At 37.7% G+C, this 22913-nt stretch overlaps 1 protein-coding gene across 3 annotated transcripts in view; it reads right to left on the bottom strand.

Moving 5' to 3' along the window:
* LOC121472802 (formin-like protein 18) overlaps window positions 1-22913 on the bottom strand; it is a 166041-nt gene that overhangs the window by 41104 nt on the left and 102024 nt on the right. The window contains exon 1 of one of the 3 annotated variants that reach the window (XR_005983008.1): window positions 19041-19159. The exons of the other annotated variants lie outside the window; for them this stretch is intronic. The gene's annotated coding sequence lies outside the window, so the exon portion shown is untranslated. Of the gene's footprint in view, window positions 1-19040; window positions 19160-22913 lie in introns of those variants that run through there. 3 annotated transcript variants of the gene reach the window in all.

Below are 22913 nucleotides of genomic sequence, written 5' to 3' on the forward strand. Positions count from 1 at the left end.
AAAAAAAAAAAAAAAACCAAAAAACCTGATGGGCACTGAGAGGGGCACTTGATGGGATTGAGCACTGGGTGTTATACTATATGTTGGCAAATTGAACTCCAATAAAAGAAATATACAAAAAAAGAAAAGAAAAGAAAAAAATAAAAGAAAACCTGAAAGAGGAAGGGAAATAATATACTGTTAGTGTAGTCAGAGAGTTCATTTTTAAGTGGGTAATCAGAAAAGTTGTGAAGAGATACTCTGTTATCAGAGGCCAGATGTAGATTTAATCCAAGAGAGGCCACGTGAACAAGTGAAAGTCACATTTTCCAGACAGAGAAGTCCTTGAACTTGCTGTCCTGAGGAATAGCCTCTTCCAAAGGAAGGCAGAGGGCTCAGGCAGTGAGGACGAGTGGTAGAAGATGAAGTAAGAAAGGTAGGAGAGACCAGACCATGTGGTTCTGTTGGGTTTGATAAGACCTCTGGATTTCATTGCAAGTGTTTATAGTATGTAGATAAGCATGAGATCTCTGAGACACCAACTTCCATATTGCATCAACTGTCTCTTCTATCTCCTTTCCTCGGCTCCTTCCCCTTTCCTTTTTGATTGAACCATACTTGAAGTTTTATTTTACATCTGGTTTTTACATAGAAAGGAAAAGCACCCTTTTCCTGTATCAATATGTTTATTGTTACTATGACAGCTTATTGTTATTATGACAGCCACTGCACAAAGAATATCTCCACTTGATTTTTACAATTACCCTCTGGGATTCTTCTCAGGTTAATTAATTAGTCACCAAGTCAAAGAACTGGGACTCTAGGTTAGGGCTGTTTATAGGCTGCACAAAAAATTCTGTGCCCATCCAGGTCTGCCACACTCCCAGCTAGATGCTCCATGGATCAAGGATGAAGTGGATCCTTTTACTTGAAAATTATGGGATAGACTTCACACTAAACTTCAAACTATAGCAAAGACTCATGTCATAAAGCCAAGGTCACCATCTTCAAGCTATTTCTAGCCCTTGCTGTGGGAGCCTCGCTATCTTTGTTGACTGACGCCAGGGAAGATTTAAAGTAAGTGGTTAGAATTGGACCTTCAAAGTTATGGTGAAGATAACATCCATCCAAGAAAGTTAGCTTGGTCTATGGTCTTTCAGTTCCCATGGTCCTCACTCACAGGTGAGAGTGGTGTGGCCATTAGTGGAATGGAGAAATGTGCCTCAAGTAAGAAAAATATAAATAAACCGAACTATGGAATTTCAAGGTCTTTCTACCATGTCTGAGGCTCAAAATTAAATTATTCAACCTTATTTCCTATAGGTCTGCTAGTCCCCTTTTCATTTACATATTACGAGAGGAAAACAATATGCTGATATAAGTAAAGGAATCGGCACATTCAGGCTGGGACATGAAAATATTAAATCTCACTGTCTTTCTTTCTTGGATTTTGGTCCCAAAATATTCTCTTAACAGCTAAGGGGTTTTAATGAAAAGAAACATCTGCAAGAAATGTTTCTTCAATTGCACCTCTTAGAGATGTAATTGTTTGTTTTATGTAAATGTTTTCCTCAACGTGTCTAATTAGTATTGATTTGTTCATGTAAAGCATCTTTTTAAGAACTCTCCGACTCATGAAACCAAAAGATGTATCTCAAAAGTGTGTATTGTTCAGAATCAAATGAAGCCAGGTTTAAACCTTTGCTCCCTCACTGACTAGTGGTATTTACTTGCCTCATTGAGCCAAGTCTTGATTTTGTGATCTGTAGGTGGGCACAATAACTTTCATAATTATGCAGTGAGGTATGCATCATTCTGTGAGATAATGTATATGAACATATATTGTACATTGGAGAAAGCCCATAGATAATAAAACTAACCATCAAGCTATCCACACATGACATGTATCGTTATTCCATAAAGCCTGTGATTATCCAAGTTGGTGACTAAAAGAGAAACTAAATTGTCACTATCACCATTTTTATTATATTTAAAAAAATATTTTCCTTTCTGATATCAATTATGTGCTCCTTTATAACATCAGGCCAATTAAATAATGAGGGAGACTTGCCAGGTACAAAAGAAAAGTCTTGATATGACAAGGCCAAACTGACATAGAGAAAAACTATATTCTTCCAAAATTAGAATTAATCACTACTTCTTCCTACTCTTAATGCACTTAAATATTGATCATCTATGAATGGATATCACATGCATATTAGAAGCTGACTAAGATCATCAGAGTTTTAGGGAATCTAATTTAGCAGAATCTTGGGCATATGGTTAACACTGAATTACTTAAAGATTAGTCTGTATCATTGCTAGCTATTATTTGATAGTGGGCCAAATTAATCTATAAACTTTTATAATTATATTTAATTATATATATAATTTATATTCGTATCTTATGTAATATGCTGTGTATACTAATTATTGCTTTGTAGACAAGGATGGATTTGGGGAGAGGGGATATGATTCTTGGAAGACAGAAAAATTGCACATTGTCCGTTGCTTGTCCTCTGCGGGTTCTCCTCATTATACATCAGCTGCTATAAAGCACTGTGTTCTGGACTGTGTGTGTAGAAATAAGATTGGGATTGGAGGGGAGATGTGCAAGATGTTTGCAAAAGTACTGTCCAATGGACAGTTGTCTGTTAACATGAAGGACCTTGAATCATAGCACAGAGACTGATGACACTGAAGGGATCTTCTATGTCTTCTAGTTCAATGTTCCAAATTTGAGATGTACTGTTCTCTTTTTTTCCCTCATGATTTATTCTTTTTTATTATTTATTCTTAAATACTAAAGGGTCCATCTGGTTGAACAAGAACAAACTTATTTAAGTTTTTCAAGAATAATTTATCTCCAGCTATCTCTAATTTAGTCATATAATCAGCCAACAATATTTATGGGTTGCTGACTGTATAGACGGCATACAAGACACTATTCTACATTGCAGACACAGTTGTGAGAAAATTTGACGTGTATGCTTCCTCCTGCCTTTTCTTCTATGTTATATTCATTGTGAGTCATTAAGAACATCCACACAGGAGCAGACACTTTTGAAGCTCTGCGCAAAAACAACACCTGACCTCAAAGATTAAAAAAATAGTTTCCTTCCATCAAGAGAAGAATTCATGTTTTCCTCCCTATTCTGTTTTGTGAAGAGGAAATGGGAATTTGAGAAAATCTAAAGTCTTTTATTTCCTCTAAAATATGGATATTAAGTGAGAAAAACAAACAAAGAACAAAGCCACAATAACAGCAACAAACAAGGTGGGAGTCTTGTGGCTCAGTCCAACGCAATAATCTAGAAGATAGGCAAAATGGTGATGGTTCCATCTATTCTCTCTCTATTAATAGAAGAAACACAACGAAAAAGAAGTGGTCATTGTCTCACTTCCTTCTAACAATTGTGAGCATACATGAAAGGGAATTGGAGAAGAGAATAATCGTCTCATTATTTGTTTGATTCATATAAACATTTTTTTAAAATTTTCATCAAGACACAACAGAAGGCATTCCCCCATTACATTTGAGACTGTTACTAAATTATCTAGATAATCTCTTTTACTCTATTTTGCTGTTGGTGAGTGTTTTACTTATTGTCCCAAATAATTGCACATGGCTGCGTTCCAAAGATAAATACAAATAACACTGAGTTTATGCATGTTTTTTAATAGCCATATTCTAAAAAGATCATTTTTTCCAAAACAAGTTTTGCAGTTATGCTTTCTATTTTTAATTTGTACTTAACACTCGATTTCAGTTCTCACCATTCATGTGCTCTGTGTTTACTTACCTCACTCTGACAAGTCTGTTTCCCTTTCTGTTTTATGGAAACTTTCACCATCTGTTCCTGATGCTATAATAGCCTTCCATGAGGTTTAGGTTTACAGCAATACTGACAAATTGGGGGGGTAGGGGAGGTGGGCGGGCAGGAGCAAAGAAAGTAAAGGAAAAGAAACAAAAGTGAACTGTGCCAGTTGAAATTTAAGTTAATTAATGGAAAACTTTTAGGGCAGCGAAGCATTTTTATTACATACTGTAAAATGAAATTTGCATTTCCTTAAAGAGTATTTACTGCTTTATCTACTATTAATGTTATTAAGTCCTTCTCTATTTGCAGAGTGTTTGGTCTTTGAGAGTTTTACATTGTCAGGACATGCATAAGTGAGGTCACTTTGGAGAGAGAAGCATTAAGACCTAACCCATATGAAACATTGCACCAAGAAAATACATGAATGGGTAGTAAGCACATGAAAAGATTCTCGATATCATTAGTCACTGGGGAAATGCAAGTTTAAGCCACAGTAAGAACTGTTTCACACCTACAGGATGGTGGTAAAAAAAAAAAAAAGGCAATAATAAATGTAGAGAATCAGGAACTCTCATACTTTCCTGCTAGAAATGTAAAATGGTTCAACACTTTGGAAAACAGTGTGACAGTTTCTTAAGAAGTTCAATATAAATTTTTCATATAAACCAGAAATTCTACTCCTTGATTTCGACCCAATAGAAATGAGAACTTATGGCCACACAAAATCATGCACATGCACATTCATAGGCACATTATTCATGACAGGCAAAAGCTGGAAACAATTCAAATGTTCATTAACTCGTGAAAGACCAAAGAGAATATGATGTTTCCATACAGTGGAATACTGTTTGGAAATAATATGATAAAGGACTGACCCAGTCTACAATGTGGATGAAACTTGAAAGCATTATGCTAAGTGAAATGAGCCAGGCACAAAAGACCACATGCAGCTTGATTCCACATTCATGAAATATCCGGAAAATACAAATTTAGAGAGACACACAGACACACACACAAAGATGAGTGGTTGGTTACTTGGGGCTGGAACAAAAGCAGGGATTAACTGCAAAGGGGCAAAGGGATCTTATTGGGGTGATAGAAATGATCTAAATTAGTGACCTATCCTTTAACTGCATATATTTGCTAAAAATCATTGAATTACACACTTACAATGGGGCTGAGGACTGCAGTGGGTTTTCTGTGCAGGTGTTCTAATATGGTTTCAGTATGGAGAGGGAGGTTGCCCTCACATCTAGGCAAGAGACTTGCTAGGAGTTAGTCCATTCTGCGTCTCTGAGCCACCTGCTCCCACTATGAAACCTTTATGACCAATAAAAACAGGAAGTAGGCCATTCCTGGAGCTCAGGTTTTATATTTTCCTGCCCCAAAGGACAACATAAAATCCATGTTAACCTTAGATTTTATATACTTCAGGTGTTCAAAACAGGGTACGGTGTGACGCAGGGAACTTAAAAGGGGGGCATTTGACCTTGGCATCCTGAAATCAGGTGTGGGCAGAAGAAAACAAGACACCTGGTAATTAAAGCAAACCCAAGGCCAGATGAATAATAAATACAGCAGAGACACAGAGGGGGAAGTGTCACCGGTGAAGGCCAGCAGTGGGTTTCGATGGGTAACCCATCATACCTGACGGAAACCGCGTATGTTAACATTCAGATGAAATCCGAAAAATTAAAATCATTCTGCTTTCACTCTGTGTTTATTATGGCAACAATTTTGGAATCACTTTCTTGATGATAAGTAAGTCTTAAAGCAGCAACACGCCATGCGTGTCACTTCTGTGGGACACCTGGATAGATGGAGGTATGCAAAAGTATTAAATGTCATGGGGCCCCTGGGTGGCTCAGTGGTTGAGCATCTGCCTTTGGCTCAGGTTGTGATCCCAGGGTCCTGGGATCAAGTTCCGCATCGGGCTCCCCGCAGGGAGCCTGCTTCTCCCTCTACCTGTGTCTCTCTGTGTCTGTCATGAATAAATAAAGAAAATATTTTAAAAAGTAATAACAAAATAAATGTCATTGTTCTTTTTAATGACTTGCAGTTTAGTGGAAGACACGACAGCCAAGCCTATACAAAGACAAATATCTGTAATAAAATGGGAGAGCAGATTCTAACATCCAGGGGAATGATGAGTGGCAGTTCCTAAATGTCTATCAGTTAACTGTCCCAAGACGGTTGCATTTAAGTCATTTGGAAAACAAAATACAGCTTTTCATCACTCATGCTAGGCCCTTGCTTCTTGGTGTGGTCTCAGCCCTTGCATTATCTGGAAACTTGTTAGAAATGTTAACAATTCCAGTCCTACCCTGAACCCACTGAATCAGAATCTGCATTTTTAATAAGCTCCCGGGGTCATTCGTGTACACACCAAAGTTGAGGAAGTGCTGGTCTGAACTATAGAAGGAGACTATTCCAGGTGTGGGATCCTGGGAACGTGTGTTTTTGAAAAGCTCCCCAGAGGGTTCTGGGATCTGATCATTGAGGGGAAGGTAGTTGCTCACTGGAAGCTTGGGGCAGCTCAGAGGCCCCATACACAGGTGGGCTGGAGATGAGTCTGGATGGTAGGTGAGGAGGGAAATGAAGATAGTTCTGCATAAGCAAGGGTGTGGGGGCATTACTGATTGTTCCCTGGAAAGCGAACACTCCTGTGCCCTCCTCATCCTTTCTGCTTTGCTAGAAATGTTTAGACACACACATGCAACTTTTTTCTTATTCTCTTGTTTTAAAGATTTTATTTACCTATGAGAGAGAGAGAGAGAGAGAATGAGAGAGAGAACAAGCACAAGCTGGGAGAGGAGGGGAAAGCAGAGGGAGAAGCAGACTCCCCTTTGAGCAAGGAACCTGATTCTGGCTCAATCCCAAAACTCTGAGATCACCACCTGAGCTGAAGGCAGATGTTTCACTGACTGAGCCACCCAGGTGCCCCATGCATCTTTTTTCTTAACAGAAAAATAATTGTTCCTGTTCTGGGTTGTAGCGATCCTTCCAATTGCCCCATTTGTTGTTAGATTCTATTCCCTCTGCTTTTCCTCTAAGACCTTGCCCCAACAATGACCCCCTTCTTCCCATATCTTCAGCCTTTCCTTCTCTACAGGCTCCTTCCCCTCAGTTATAAACATGAGCAAATTTCTGCCATTCCAAACAAAACCCACCTTTGACCTCACATCTCCCTCCGGCCACCGCCTGTCACGCTCCTACCCTCCACAGCTTTGAGAAAACGAAAACTAAGGTTTTTTTGGTTGGTTGGTTGGTTTTGCAGAAATGATACATCCTCATCATGTACAACAGAAAAGAAAATAAAGAGGGAAAGAGAAGCTATGACCATAAGATCAATAGCTAAAGATGTTAGTGATCAACTTGTATGTATGTACTCCTAACACATTTCTACTCACAAAAGTACTTTAAAGGCATAAAATGTATCCTGAGTTCACACTGTTTTATAATGTGAATGTTGCCTTTTTAATATTGTACACCTTGAAACTCGTTCAATGACATTGTATTAATTTACAATGTCATCCTTAGTGGCTGTAGTGTGTTCAATGGTATAGCTGAATATTATCTTTTTTAAAAAGATTTTATTTATTTATTTGACAGAGAGAGAGAGTGCAAGCAGGGGGAATGGCAGGCAGAGGAAGAGGGAGAAGTAGACTCCCCACTGAGCAGGGAGCCTGACATGGGGCTTGATCCCAGGACCCTGAGATCATGACCTGACCCACCCAGGTGGCCCTGGAAACTATCTTGAACTTACAAAGCCTGTGTTTCTCCCCATGCACACACATCCTCCTTGACACCCTCTCCTACTCTTGCACCTGCTTATTAGAGCTCTTTCCCCACCCCTACCTGCCAAAGGATGCTACATAAACCAGGGTGAGTGTTCCTCACCAGGGTTTTTTACTGAGGAAATGAAGACCGAATTTTAAAAACAGACTTTCATGACCCATGGTAGAGGCACTAAAGATGCTAGAAAGAAAAGCTTTGTGTGCTTAATGGCTTGCAGGGATCTGGGAAGATTTGTGCCACAACTGTGGGTACACAGGTCACCATGACTAGGATTCATAAGGTAGAAAGGGGAGTTGGAAATGATCGGGATTGGCACCTTTTGAGGTAAATCTAGGGATAGAAGAGATGGAGAGATCCTTGATTCTATGATCTGAGAGTAGAGGGGAACTGGGCTCTGTGTTCCTAAAGGCCCAACACCACCATGACACAGAGGGTGGAGCAGAAATGGGAGTGGTAGAGGCCACAAAACTTTCTATGGCCCCAGACTGGCTTGGGAGGGGAGTCAGGTTTACCTGAGATTTTACAAAGGACACGAGGATTAGATGAGCAAGAAAGTGCTAGAGAACTGAAAGGGCTGAAGCCAAGGGCACATCACATGGGGGGTCTGCATGGGGGTAGCAGCCAGACCCGCAGGCATGTGGGCATCTCAGGAGAGGCGGGGTGGAGGGGCAAGCACAGCCACAAGTCAGGCTGATGGATACATATGGAAATTCGAGCATGAGCAAATGCTGACCTACTTTTCACCTTCACCCTTTCCCACCTCTCTCAGCCCATTTGCCTGAAGCACTCTGCAACTTAGAAATTTCCTGAATAAATTATTTTCTTCTTGAAAGAAGAAAAAAACTGAGAAAAATACATCCCGAGGAGTGGCTTGTAAGAGTTGTACTTGCCTATTGACAAGATTCTACCATAATTTATTTAACTTATTTAACTTGTCTTGGAAGGTTTTCTTTGCTCCCAGAAAGTCATTGTTGTAAACAAGGCCTAGCCAAGCCTCCTCATTCATTCTCTCCATTGCTGGCCTTCCTTTTTCAAGCTGGAGCAACTTATTTTTTATTCTCTCTAGGCTAAGAAAACTACTCTTAGGAAGGCGATCAATGAACTCCACCTTGTCAAATACAATGGACCACGATCTCTCCATATTTGGCATTGATCCCCCATTTCATGCTGGTTTATAGTCCCTCGTTCCAAAATTCTTATCTCTCTTGAATTTCTCAGTTTAATTCTTTTATTTCTTCTACTTGTCTGACTTTTCTTTCTTAGCTTCCTTCTCTATCTCCTCTTCCTCCAAAACTCACTTAAATGTTGATGCTTTTCAAATTACCCTCCTCCTTGTTTCATTCTTATTTTCCATTTTGTTCATATGGGTTCTCAGTCAATGTCACATATTTGGCTGTCTCCTAAATATGGTCACTCTTCAATCTTCATCTCCTATCTGAAATTTTCACTAGATTGCTTTATTGATGGGATCTTCTTAAGGATGATAATCCATCCGACCATCCATCCAACCACCCATCTATCCAACCATCCATCTATCCATCTATCCAACCATCCAACCATCCATCCCCCACCCATCCATCCATCCATCCCCCACCCATCCGTTCATCCATCCATCCATCCATCCATCCATCCATCCATCTATTCATTTGCCCATTACATTCATTTTTCCATTTAACATTTATTGAGTGCCAACTGAATGCCTGCCAGATACTGGTTTAGGACAAAACAGACAAAAATATCTGTGCTTAAAAGCCTTTCACTTTAGTTCAGTATGATAGAGAGCAAACATATTAACAGGCACAAATTGCATTTTTCAGTCAACAACTCTGAAATCATGCTATCTTCCTTTCTATACCTATGATCCCTCCACCAACTGCCATAACAGTGAGTGGTATGATTACCCATTAGCTTTTGCATGTTACAATCAACCTCAATTCCTCTTGCACTTTGCTTTAGGAAGCAGTATAGTTTAGTGGTTAAGAGTCTGGGCTAGACTGTCCCATAGACCTTGGTTCAAATTTTGTCACTTACCAAAACTATGTGATTTTGGTCAAGTTACTTAACCTCTCTAAGTTTGTTATATTAAAAAAAAAAAAGAAGAAGAAGAAGAAGATGAAGAAGATGAAGAAGAATCCTACTTCACAGGATTGTTTGAGTGTGGGTGAAATAATATATAGTTATTGTTCCTACCTCTCTGTAATAACTCATTAAATAGTAGCTATTGTTCTTTTACTATTATTTACCCAATTGGTGAATGAGCCTTGCAGATTTTATTTTCTAAACCTGCACTCTTCAAACTGGAAGCCACAAATGCATACGGCAGTTAAGCACTTGAAATACAGTTTACCAAAATTGAGATGTGCCATAAATTTAAAATACATACTGGGTTTCAAAATAGTACCCCCAAAAAAGTGAAGAATATAAACTGTCTCAGGAAAATTTTTATATTGATTATATGTCACAACGATAATATTTTTGGTGTATTGGGTTAGATATTATTAAAATTAATTTCATATGTTGGTCTTATTTTTTAAATGTGGGTATTCAAAAATTTAAACTTACATATGTGGCTGTCACTTTATTTCTGCTCTACGGTGTTCTCAACATTTCTCAGTACTGTTCCTCTGCTTCGTGCACCCATGGGCCTTATCATTTCTCTTCTCTGTTATTGCAGTAGTGTTCTACTGGCCTCTGTGTTCCTTCTCCCTCTGAACTTTTAAATCCACCATCTACACTGTTGCCTGGCTGATGTTTCTAAAATGTTAGAAAAACTTTTTCTGCTACCTGGAGGATAATTCCAGTCTCCTCATCTTGGCATACAGAGCTCCCAGGGAGCATAGTTTCTATCTCTCTAGACTTTCCTTGGATTCTTTCTCACTTTCCCCATGGGATCCAGCTGCCCAAAGCTATTCATGCTTCTGTGCTTTTGTACATAGCTTTCTTCTACCTGAAAGCAACCTTGTCTACCCAAAGAATTCCTCCTTTATCCTCAAGAACCACCTTGTCACCTGCGTGAAGTTTACATCACTTCTTCTTCTAGGTTTGTTTACACAGCCCCTCTCATTCTCTTTCTCAGTTAGTCACTACTCTTTTTGGACTTTGAGTTTCTTAAGAACTGGGATTGTAATTTATTAACTGTCTGTACCACCATATGTATCAGAATATCTGTAACATATTGAGTCTGCAAAATATTTAAAGATAGAAAGAATAGATTAGGGGCTTATTTAAAAAATGAGCAAGCACACCATAAAAACAACTAAACATTCAATATTGTTTATTTGTATATGTCCATATGTATTTGGAAAAAGAACCATGTCTGAGACATACCAATTGCCTAAGTAAATAATATAACATCTTTCCCAAAGATGATGAGTGCATTTTGTATCAGAAGTAGTATTCGAATTAACAGCCAACTTTGATTTTCCATTCCCTAGTTCAGCTAATGGAAACTATTGTAAATAATATACATACCTCTTGAAACAGGCAATTCTTTAATAGAAACTCTAGAACTTGACCAATTTACTCTTTGGCATGATCCTATCTTTTCTAAATTAAAACACACACACACACATACACACACATATACACAGTAATTACTTATCCTTGTTGGAAGTTCTATTATTGTATGATTTCCACTATGAAACTCTCATGAGTGAGTCTGTCTATAAGGCCCTGAGGTACACTCTTTGAAAGTTTGCAAGACTCTTTCCTTCCGAGGTATTGTCTCCATAGATTGTCTCTTGTCTGACAGAAACCTGGCCTGGGAAATGCCCTTCCCCGTTGGGAGAGCATTGAAACCACTATCAGGTGCTAATGATTTCTGAACCAGACAAAAACAACTGAGAGACGTGAACACAGATTTCTGTGCTGTCATCCCCTTCCTGGTGATTTATTAACTGGAAGGCACTGCTTGCTTTCAAAGGCGGAGAAGTTAGGGAAGGTCTACACTCATCTTTGCAATTTTTTAAGATCCTAAAAACAGATATAATAGTATACTGACCTAATTTTCCAGGCGAGGGTTACCCAATAGGTCAGTCAGCTAATTCCAGATTTTGATGTACTGTGAAAAAGTATGGTCATTGGATCACGAAGTCAGCTGGGGGGGAGGAGAGGAGTTGGCCCTTAAGGGGAAGATAGATGACAGATGACATCATCATTGGCAGTGGCCTTGCTTGCCTTTGGGGACTGAAGTTTCATAAATTATCGCAGATTAATGTTTGTGCAGCACGAGTTGTATAGAGGCAAAAAGATATGATGCACTTTGTAAGAATTACTAGTACTCGGAAAGAATTTGCCACAAAAAAAAAAAAAAGATATTTCTGTTTAAATGAGTCTAAAATCATAGTTCAGATCCAGTCCATTTTAAAACTGATTATTGTGACATATCAAGGCCAGAATTTTATTATAATTAGCATCGTTATTGGTGATTAAATATTGTGCGAATAGATCAGAATAAATATAATTTCTTTTTCATTAAAGACTGCCAGTTTCACATTTAACCTTGTTAAAAAAAATTCTGTATAAATGTAACTTAATTGGCTGGCTATTATAGGCAAGGGCGATCTTTTGTCTGTAAGTGGCTACGTAATAAATATTTTAGGCATTGTAGGCCATAGAGTCTCTGTAGCAGTTGTTCTTGTACCATGAAAGAAACCATGCACAATATATAAATGAAAACATGCCTATGTTCCAATAAAACCTTATTGACAAAGGCAGGAAAAAATAAACAGGCAGCGGGTTGGACTCAGCTCACAGCAAGAGTCTGCTGATCCCTCTGCTGTAGTATCACAACAGTATAATATCTCCTAGATACACCTTCATTTACGTGACCACTCTCTTCTTACATTTAGATTATTCCCCAAATCTCCTTACTCTAATAAAAAAGCTTCAAACAGATGTCTCTATGATTAAAACTTTCTCTGCATTTCCAAAGTTGCCCTTAGAATAGATTCCTAGAAGTGGAATTTCTAGGTCAAAGGCTATAAATACTTTTAAGACTTTCTATTCTTTTGCCACTTGTGGGAAGTGTGAATTGGTGTGTCATCTCTGGAAAACAGTTTGGCAATGCTTAATTGATGCCTCCCCGAGATCTCACTAGTTCTAAATATGATCATTTGTAAAGGCAAAGAAAGATAGCTGGGTGGATTTTATGTTTAAAAGAAAAAGAAAGAAAGGTATTATCCATTTGCTTTTATTCTACTACAAAGTTTTCATTTATATCTTGGCCCATTTGTTTCTTTTCTTTCTCTTTCTCTTAATTTTATCTTTTCCTTTCCAATTTTACTTCCATTAGATACATTTTAGGTGCTAAAAATCTAGGAGCACAGATTCTAGAATCAGATTGCCCAGACTCAGACTCTGACTGCCACTTCCTGGGTGCGTAACCTTACTTACCTTATGTTGTTGCTCTGAGAAAGGAAAGTAAAACACTTTATACATTTATACTTAACAAATAGTAAATCTTCAATGAATACTACCTATGACAATGATAATTGAAGCACAATTCTTTCGTTAGTTAAATGTTCATTGTGTGTCTGGTAATCAAATGCATTGTCTTATAACTTCATTATGGTTTAATTTTAAAAATGTCCCTCAGTGTTATTTAGCTGTAAGTTATGAAGACAGGCTCTAAATTGATTGGTTTTCCAAATAGCTGGCCAATTATTCCATTTTTTTTTTTTTATTGAATAGTACATTCCTTCTTCATTAGTTTGAGCTGTGACCTTTATCAAATATTTTGCTTTTTCTCATTTTAGTGTCTGCCCCTGGGAAACCTAGTGTCTTAAATTTATCTGTTGGTTTATTCTGGCTTTCTCACCATTGACTTAATAATTGTGACTCTGTAACATTTTAACACTTGATAATGCGACTAACTTGCATTACTCTCATCAACCAGGTTTTTTTTCTTAGACATTCTCAAAAGTGTATTCATCCTCCCAGTTGCATTTTTAGCCATGTTGTCAATTTCCAACAAGAATTGCAGTTAGGTGAATTCGGATCAGAAGTACATGCTACTTATAGAATAATTTGAGAATTGACATTGTTATAATAAACATTCTTCCCATCCTGGAGCATAATGTATATTCCTGTTTATTCCATTTTTCTTTTATATTTTTCTTGTTAAAAAAAGATTTAATTTATTTTTGAGAGAGAGGGAGAGCACACAAGGGGGAAGGAGAGGGAGGGACAAGCAGACTCCTCACTGAGCATAGAGTGGAAGCGGGGCTCAATCTCAAGTCCCTGAGATCATGACCTGAGCTAAAATCAAGAGTCAGATGCTTAACTGACTGAGCCACCCAGGCACCCCTCTTCTTTTATGTTTTTCAATGGAATTGTGCCACTCCCCTTACCATGTAAAAATAATGTTTATTATAAATTAATTGTGTGCAAGGCATTGCTCTAAGGACTTGCCATGTATTAGTATTTTTAACTCCTAAGACTATAAGAGAAAGATTTATCATTATCCCCATTTAACATTGGTGACATTGAGAAACATGGAGGGTGGGTAATGTGTCCCTGATCACCGTATGCCCAAAGTCAGAACCAGAATCTGTCTCCAAAAGCCCATGTTCTTAGAATCTGTGGTATACTCATCATGTACATTAAATGTTAAGAAAAATTTTAGATATATTATAGTATTGTGGCTGTGTGAATGAGAACCTTTCCCCCAAAAAATATTCCTTTTAATTGGTTACTGCTAACATAGAGAAGAAAAATAATTGCCTATTATTGATAAGCCCTTACAATTTGTAAGCAAAAATCTACTTCGAAAGACTTAAATAAAACCCAGAAAATTGGATGCAGATTGTATTTCAAGGAAAAAAGAAAGCAAGCTAAAATTGAGATGTTTCCACTAACAAACTTAGTTTTGTTGTTGTATTTTTTCCCCTGCAAATTGGGAAAAGAACAATTTGAGTGTTGTAGCAGAATATCTTGGTTAGTTTGAGGGGGAAAAAACTGTCTTCAGAATAGAGTTGGAGAAACATGACCAGTGATAATTCTATGTTGTGAAAAGATCCATGGACACCCAAGAGATGAAATTTGAGTTTTCTTGCAAGTTAGCAGTCTTTTCTGTAGCTTCCTTGAGATTTTTTGCTCTGTTCTCCATATGAAGAAATTAATAAGATAGTACTGGCTTTTAAATATTTCACTACATCTACTAGAGTTTTTCATTCTCTCAATACCTTGTCCTTCCTGAATGTTATAATATCTGTCTGTACCACTTTATGGACAAATTATACAACTCTATGCCCCTCTGATATATGTGTGCAGCTATACAGGTGTGAAAAAGTGTAATCAACTGTTGTCAATCAAATAATAGGCTATTCAGAACAATTAAAACATCAACCATTTGGAAATAATCTTGCCAGAAAATTTCCTGACAGTTTGCTATTGCTACATGAATGTCACTCTCAGGAAAGGGAGATGATTTCTGATTTGAAGTTAGAGCTTTAGAAGACAAAGATCCCTACACAACCAAACAAACTATAAGAACATGTGGTTTTCTAGAATGCAAGGTGATCCATTGGCCCATCAGTCTCATTCATGGGACAAGAGTTCTCTCTCCAATCCTGGCTGCTACACTGATAGGTTAAGAATGAAGTGGATTATGTTATATCCAGGAGCTACAATGAGAAAGACACAATATGGACAAATCTGACAAATCACCTTCCTTGGATTCCAGAAAATTTATGTATGATTATGTTGTTAAATATAAATCCATCAGCCAAATCGAATGGCATTTGCTATTTGTTGTTGCTACTTCATTTGTTCTCCTTCTTCATCCTCATCTTTGCTCTTTATAAAGCATTTTATAAAATATTTGCTTTTTATAGAATTTCCCCATATACCCAGCATTTTCTTCTTTTTTTCATAGGATTCCTCATCTACTATACTTGACTTTCCTGTATCACTTATCTTTCCCCACTAAAATATAATACTTCACAGAGCGGGGAGTTCATCTATTTTTTGGCATATTCACAGAGCCTAAAAGAGCATGGGGCATTTGGTAGGTGTTCAATAAATATATGTTGGATGGATAATACAACATTGCTTGGAAATTAAGAGTGAATTGCCTTTTTCCCTTTCAAGGTTTTTCTGAGTAGAGGGATCTGTGCTTAACTAGTATTTGATGCATTAATTACTCCAAAAATATCTTATTTGGGCTTCTTATGTCCTAGGCCCTCTGATAGGTTCTCTGAAAGATTTAGAGAAAGATGAAGCCATGGGTCTTGTCATGGAGATTCTTCTACTCTATGAGCAAAGATAAACCTGTAAAAATGTGAGTACGTTACAATATGGTAAGTGTTAAAATAAAAAAAACAAAAACAAAAACAAAAAACCTTAGGAACAAATAGTTGGCCCATAATTAGCAGCCATGATACAGAGACAATCCTTCCAGAAATGGTGGATGATTAAACCAAGCACCAAAATATAGATAGGAATTTCCTAGGATTCTGAAATGGTAGAGGACATTATGAGATTTTTCAGAGGTATGAGGGTGTTAAAAAGCACAGTCTGTTAGTCTCCATGAATCTGGGATTCTGGGCAATCCATACACTTGAGCCTGTAAGTCAACCTGAGGCTCAAAATGAACCACAGACTCTCTACCAGTTACACAGCTGTCCCCAGGCTGTGTTGGCAAAAGGGGTGTGAATCTCCAGAGCGAGCCAATGATGAAGTGATAAGATGCCCTCAGGTTTTTCTCTAATGCTTCTATCCAATAGGAGTTTCTCCTCAAATATTTGGTGACCATGTGGTTTGGCTGAAGGGAAGAAGGTTTATGAACATAGCATAATATTGGCGTCAGAATGTCCTAGATATCTGGGTCCTAAGGGACTGACTGGGCTGGACATCAAGCCAAGATTCTGATAAAAGGAGATAACAGAGATTGGCCAAAGCAGGGAAGGTGCTTTCTTAGCCTGAGTCAGAGGTAGCAAGAGAAGCTTAAGAAGCAGCTAGCTCAAGAAGTTTTGAGCCCATGAGTAGGTAAGTCAAAACTTTAAACTTCAGTAATCTGTAACAGTAGAAAATATTTTTTTTTCTATTGCATTAAGTTAATGCTGTCGCCTTTGATCTAGCTGGTTCTGCCCTAAGGATATTGCCTTTAATATTGTCTCTAAAATGAATGTTAGTAAGAATTGTTTAATGATAATTTAATTTTTATAATCATTTATTTAATGTTGAACTATATTGTAATTAAAGATCATTTGGGATCTTTTCATTTCACACATGAAAAAACTGAGCCTCAAAGAGAAGAAATGTTTTCTTTTGAGTAACACAATTAGTCAAGGTTTGTGATGGGAATAAGTATCTTGACTTTTAAGCATGTAAGTCTGAATTCTAAGTCCTGTACCCCTTATTTGTGTGAATTTAGATAAATTACTTTATATTCTGAGCCTCAGGCTTCTCATCTGTGAAATGGGAGTTAGAGGCCAGGGAGATAAGAGAAATTATATTTGTAAGTTCTCTAGCCCAGGGCCTTTCTCAGTCCAAACAGTAAGTAAATGTCAGCTGATGTTATAAGTGCCTCAAATCACAGGTTGGGTTTTGCTCTGAAGATGTAGTCTGGTATTGCAAAACTGCATTTTGGATTCTATAACCATAGATGGGAACTCTCTAAGTGAATTTCAGCTGGATTTCTGTCTTGATGGTTTTGACATAAAATAAACACTCATGTTCCCTTGTCTTTTGAATGGCAAAGAAGACAGTATAGTTAATTGCTTTTCAAAATCTAGTGATGCTTCTTCCCACTGTTTCAGATCATCAGTCAAACAGTGATACATGTATTAAGCTTTGTGATCGGCAAGAGAGTAAGAGACACCTTGGAAACCATTACAATGAGGTATTACTTCATACCTGTTAAGATGTCAATTACCAAAAAGACAAGAGATAACAAGTGTTGGCAAGGATGTGATGATGATGTGGAGGATGCAGGGACTCTTGTGTCTTATTAATGGGAATGTTAGTTAGTATGTGCAATGTGAGAAACAGTATGGTGGTCTCTCAAAAAAATTAAAACTAGAACTACCCTACGACCCAGCCATCCTAGGTATATACCCAAAGGAATTGAAATTAGAATCTTGTAGACATAATATGCACATAATATGGAGTTTTTATCTCTCAGACTTGTGCAGGTGAGCCTCCAGCAATTATCAAAAACAGATTTTTCTACCCTGGCACTGCTTCCCATAGAAGTTTCTGCTCTGGTAACTTGTGACTCTCTGCATTTCCCTGTATGTGCCTTCAATTTTGGTGGTGGCAATTTGCCCTGGTGGATCTAAGAAGAGTTGTTGATTTTTTAGCTTGATCAATTTCGTATTTATCGTTAAGATGATGGGACGATTTCCACATCAACATGCCAGACAAGACGCATCAGTTTTTTTAAATTAAACATTTTATATGCATTAATGAGGGAAACATTCTAGAAATACAAGACTATGATATAGCGTATATGTCTGCTGCTTTTAAATTACCAGACGTGGGAGCTCATTCTTTGATTCTAATCATTTTCCAGGTTATCATCTGATAAAGGAGTTAATCAATCATGTTATTAGCGATAAGTTCCCAGATGCACCTATGCAGAGTAGATCATTTTAAATGGTTAATTCCTAAAGACAAGGATGAAAAGAGGAAAGACTATTTGGAAAATAAAGGTTTCTAGATAATTTAAGTCAACAGAAACAGACCTTGAATATTCTACCTAAATCTCCAAGTCATCCCTAGTCTTCAACCTAAATTTATTTGAATTAAAGTTCAAATTTTGTCTCCTCAAGAGACCCTTCATATGAGCTTTGGTAAATTTTCAATTATGTATCAGCCCACAGTGCTTACTATGAAAGGGGAGTGCCCACAATGCTCCATTTCAGTCCTGTCAGTTGTAGAAGAGTTTTGCAAAAGGAATTAAAGGGACATGAGTGGAATAGCATTTAAGGAATCAGAGCATAAAACATCAACCCAAGTAAGTGAGGTCTGTGGAGCCACTATTTGTTTTGGGTAGATTTACCATTACTATTACTATCCTTTAGTGATGGAATCTATTATTTTTCCAAAGTCTCTCAGACAGTCACTTTTTTGTCTGGATATATTTAGGTCCTAATATTGCAGAAGACCTGGTAATGTGCTGGTAAGAAACCTCTAAAAGCTCAGGAAGTCCACTTCTCCTAAACTTTTTTTTTTTTTTAATTTATTTATCCATGAGAGACACACAGAGAGAGGCAAAGACATGGGCAAAAGAAGAAGTAGGCTCCCTGCAGGGAGCTGGATGTGGGACTCAATCCCGGGACCCCAGGATCACGACCTGAGCCCAAGACAGACAACCACTGAGCCAACCAGGCATCCCCTTCTCCTAAACCTCTAAAAGTGTTTCTTAATTTGCAGAAGATTTCTGGAGTTGTAAGCCCTAGATTCATGGTTTCCTCTTAGTTAACAAGACTCACTTACCTTGAGGCAAATACTTGACACTTTTTTCTTAAACGCAACACTGGGGGAAGCCAGTGTATCAGTCAAGTTTCGCCTTTACCTTGCCAAAAGCGGATTTCTTCAGATCTGAGATGTGTTCTCTAAGTTTTCACTGCTGAATTTGCTGGGCCACGCATGTGGAGAAGCTAAAGCAAAACAAAACAAAACAGAAATCCTTTTTTATATTATACTCAAGGCCTTTTGGCAGTACTGGAGCCTTGATTTATAATTTGGCAATTAAATTTTCTTTTGTACTTGGAGAAAATTTTAGACATGGTTTCACAGTGTCCCTCCACCCATTGGTGTCAAAAGACTTAAAAACAATTATTATGTAAGCTTCAAAGGTGTGAAGGCCATTTCATCTGGGGGTTTTGTTTCTCTTTTCCAGCTGACTCTCTGGAAGGCACATTTCTTCTCCAGGGGCAAGTCTCTTGTTGCTGGATATCACATGCATGGGGGAGCTTTGAAACTGGATCTGTGGACTTCTCCTTCCTACCTCCAAGCCCTCTGACCTCTGCTGCATTTTTCTTTCCCAGAAATTCTTGTGAAAATGGGAATGAGTGACTTTGAAAATCTAGGCTATCCAGTTCAATCATCTTAATCACTACCACAAATCATGGCTGCAGTGGGAAATGTTATTTAAGATATATTAGCCTATATTCTAAAGGAAATTTAGTCATTTATTTAAAAAAAAATTATCTTCAAAAGTATCTAATGACTGTGAACAACCATTGATTTACTTGTCATTCTGTTTCTCTGTCTGAGTCCCCACATTGAGTTCACTTGCCTTCAAAACACATTAATTTTGAACAGGGTTGATGAAGGACAAAGGTCATTTTTAACAGACTAGAAAATGTGGATTCTCTCGGAGCAGCGCAGCCACACCAAAGTATGAAGCTGCATTTCTGGGTGAAGAGACTCACTGAGGAACTGAGAGCAAGCTAGAAAAAAAATGCACCCAAAGGCAAGCAGATTTGCTCTTAGCAAACAGGAAGCCTGTTGTTGCCTTTCCTTCAGACTATAGGAAAAAGAGTAAATAAGATCAAACTGAGGAAGTAATTCGTATCTCATGGTGCCTACCTACTCTGTGATAAAGAGTAGTAGTAACGAGAGCAAAATAACAGAGGCCATATTTTTCTTCAGGGTCAAGGCATTCTTTGACATGAAGGTCATTTATTCATTCACTTTTATGTTTATTTAAGAAGTCAATATGAAATGCCTACTATGAAGTTACCGTGGAGAGTTAAAGAGACAGAGGAGGGTGGGCAGTGGCAGCCAAAATGATGGGGACAAGGCCTTGAGAGGTTTCCAGTATGATGGGGAAGGGCACTGTGCATATACATAATCATAATTTGTAGTGACAAGTGTGATCAAAGAACCTTGGACAATGTGGTATGGAAGGACTCGCGTAGCCTAAGAGGAAGGGAAGATTTACTGAAGATGCATGGGCCTTGGATAGGTCACTGGTATAGGATATCTAGCTGTTCTAGGCTTTAAACTTTCTCGATTAGACAAATAAAACCAATCCATTTTCATACTACAGTTGTGAATGGCCCTGTAAGCAAGTCAGGGGTAGGATTAAGCAGCTGAGGCTTGAAATGCAAAAGCAGGAGACAGGAGGTGGTGTGGGGCTTTCATGGTCAAAGGTGCCCTGAGTTTTGGTCTCTGGTGGTCTAGGCTAATCAGGTGGTATAAAGGGGAGTCCGTTTGTCAAACTGTACCCATTGCCCTTCAGAAGTGGGCAGTTTACCAAATAAACCATCATGTACATCTTCCTCTTCTTTTTTTTTTCATTTTTTATTTTATTTTATTTTATTTATTTTATTTTATTTTATTTTATTTTATTTTTTATTTATTTTATTATTTTATCTTTTCAGAACTTCCTTTTCTTGTTATGCTTCTTAGAGGTATAAAATGTGGACGTTCCCACCTAAGTGGTTACTGCTACGTGTGTGTGCACGTGTGTGTGTATGTGTGTGTGTTACAATTCTATCTAGACCTTAGCCAGGAGCTTGGGGAGTTTAGAAGGGAGCACCGAGCAGGGGAAAATGAAAAACAAGATGGAAAAGTTCATTTGAAAAGGAAAGGGAGAAAAGGGCCAGCTCTCTAGTGTAGAGCAGATTCTGTTTCCTTGATCCTCCATGATGACTTCTTCCCCAGATTTGTATTGCTTGGTCCTGATGACTTCTGGAACCCACCTCCCTGGAGTGTCATTGGTCAAAGTACTATACATTGGCAGAGAACAAAACTGAAAGGCAGTTGGAGTGAAACCAGATTATGCCTATGAAATGGTAGCTTGGGACAAAATTGTATGTTTGGTTTTCTGACATTTTGCTCTGATGATCCCGAATAATAGATAATAGATGGTATAGACAGAATTTGACCAAAAAAAAAAAAAAAAGAAAAAAGAAATTCTTAGTGGCTCTTGTGCGCTTTAATGGGTTAACATAGGAGAGTCCTTTGTATTTTTAAGACAACCTTGATGTGTAGATTTCAAAAGATTGTAACTAATGTCTGATTAGAAAAACACTATCACTTCTTGAGGTGCCTGGGTGACTCAGTTGATTAAGCCTGGACTCTTGATTTCAGGTCATGATCTCAGGGTCTTGAGATAAGCCCCATGTGGGCTCCATGCTCAAGATTCTCTATCTGTCTGTCCATCCCCCTGGCTCTGTCTCTCTCCCCATCTCTAAAAATAAAATAAATAAAATAAAATAAAATAAAATAAAATAAAATAAAATAAAATAAAATAAAATAAAAAAATAAAAACCACTATCACTTCTGATTGAACTTAAGTAATTACTTTGACTTGTAAATGTTAAGTGTGTGCCTTACTTTCAAGGTGACGATAAGTTACTTATTTATTTGTAGTTGTTTGTTACTTATTTATTTAAAACTGTTTATTTTTTACTGTTAGGATATTGACGTGGCTAAGTCTTTAAGGTTTTCCACAATGGTGGCTGTTATTTTTGTTTAATGATTAAGGAAGGTGCCCCGTGACCAGGCAAATCAGATTTTCTATGGCAGTCTGCCTATGTGCCTTTATATGCTTTTCAATAAAGGCAATCCATTAAAAGGATAATCAAATTTTGTTTATTTGGAAATAAACTCATAAATCAAAAACATATTCCCCTGGACCATATATCCTGATTTTTTTCCCCACAAAATTTGGTCATTTTACCCATGATTCTAATAACATGAAAGGGCATAGCTTGGAAAATAGAAAGTTAAAGGAAACTTTCTAGTGAGATTTAAAACGTGAAGTGGATATCGTTTAAATGGAAGTGAGCCTCTGGGGGAAGTCACTTAACAAACAGATGGTTAAGCATTAAGTCTCATTAAAGACTGAGTAAAGCTGGGTAACTCCTGTAGATTTTAAAGTGAGGATGATCAAATCCTCTTCAACTCTATAATTCGTTGTCTTTACCGAGATTTTGTCAAATTCTTGAATTTCAACTTGCTCATTATCATATCGAATGAAAATCCCATTTGGTTAATCCCAGAGAACCAGTTTGCAACCTTCTCTTTCCACAATCCCATTGTGGTTTGGGTGTTTAGAACATCCAGGAACTTGCAGATCAGTATCAGTTTCAAGGGCTTAAGTAATTTCAGGAAATGAATGAAGTGCCCCATCTGACCTCCAGTATGTGTGTCTGGTTCAAGAGAGCCTGGTGTTTTCTCAGGATGACCCTGACAATCACTTTTGTGACAGTGTGAGCCCTATTCTAACAGTCAGAGGAAGACACATATTTTTTAATGAAGTAGTGAGAGTTCAAGGGGAAAAAAGTGACTAACGCAACGTATTAGACCACTCTTGATGAAGAGGAGTCCTGAAAAAGAGTTTGGTATATGCTA

The sequence above is a fragment of the Vulpes lagopus genome, chromosome 12 (genome assembly GCF_018345385.1).
Source record: "Vulpes lagopus strain Blue_001 chromosome 12, ASM1834538v1, whole genome shotgun sequence".
NCBI classification, from domain to species: Eukaryota; Metazoa; Chordata; class Mammalia; order Carnivora; family Canidae; genus Vulpes; species Vulpes lagopus.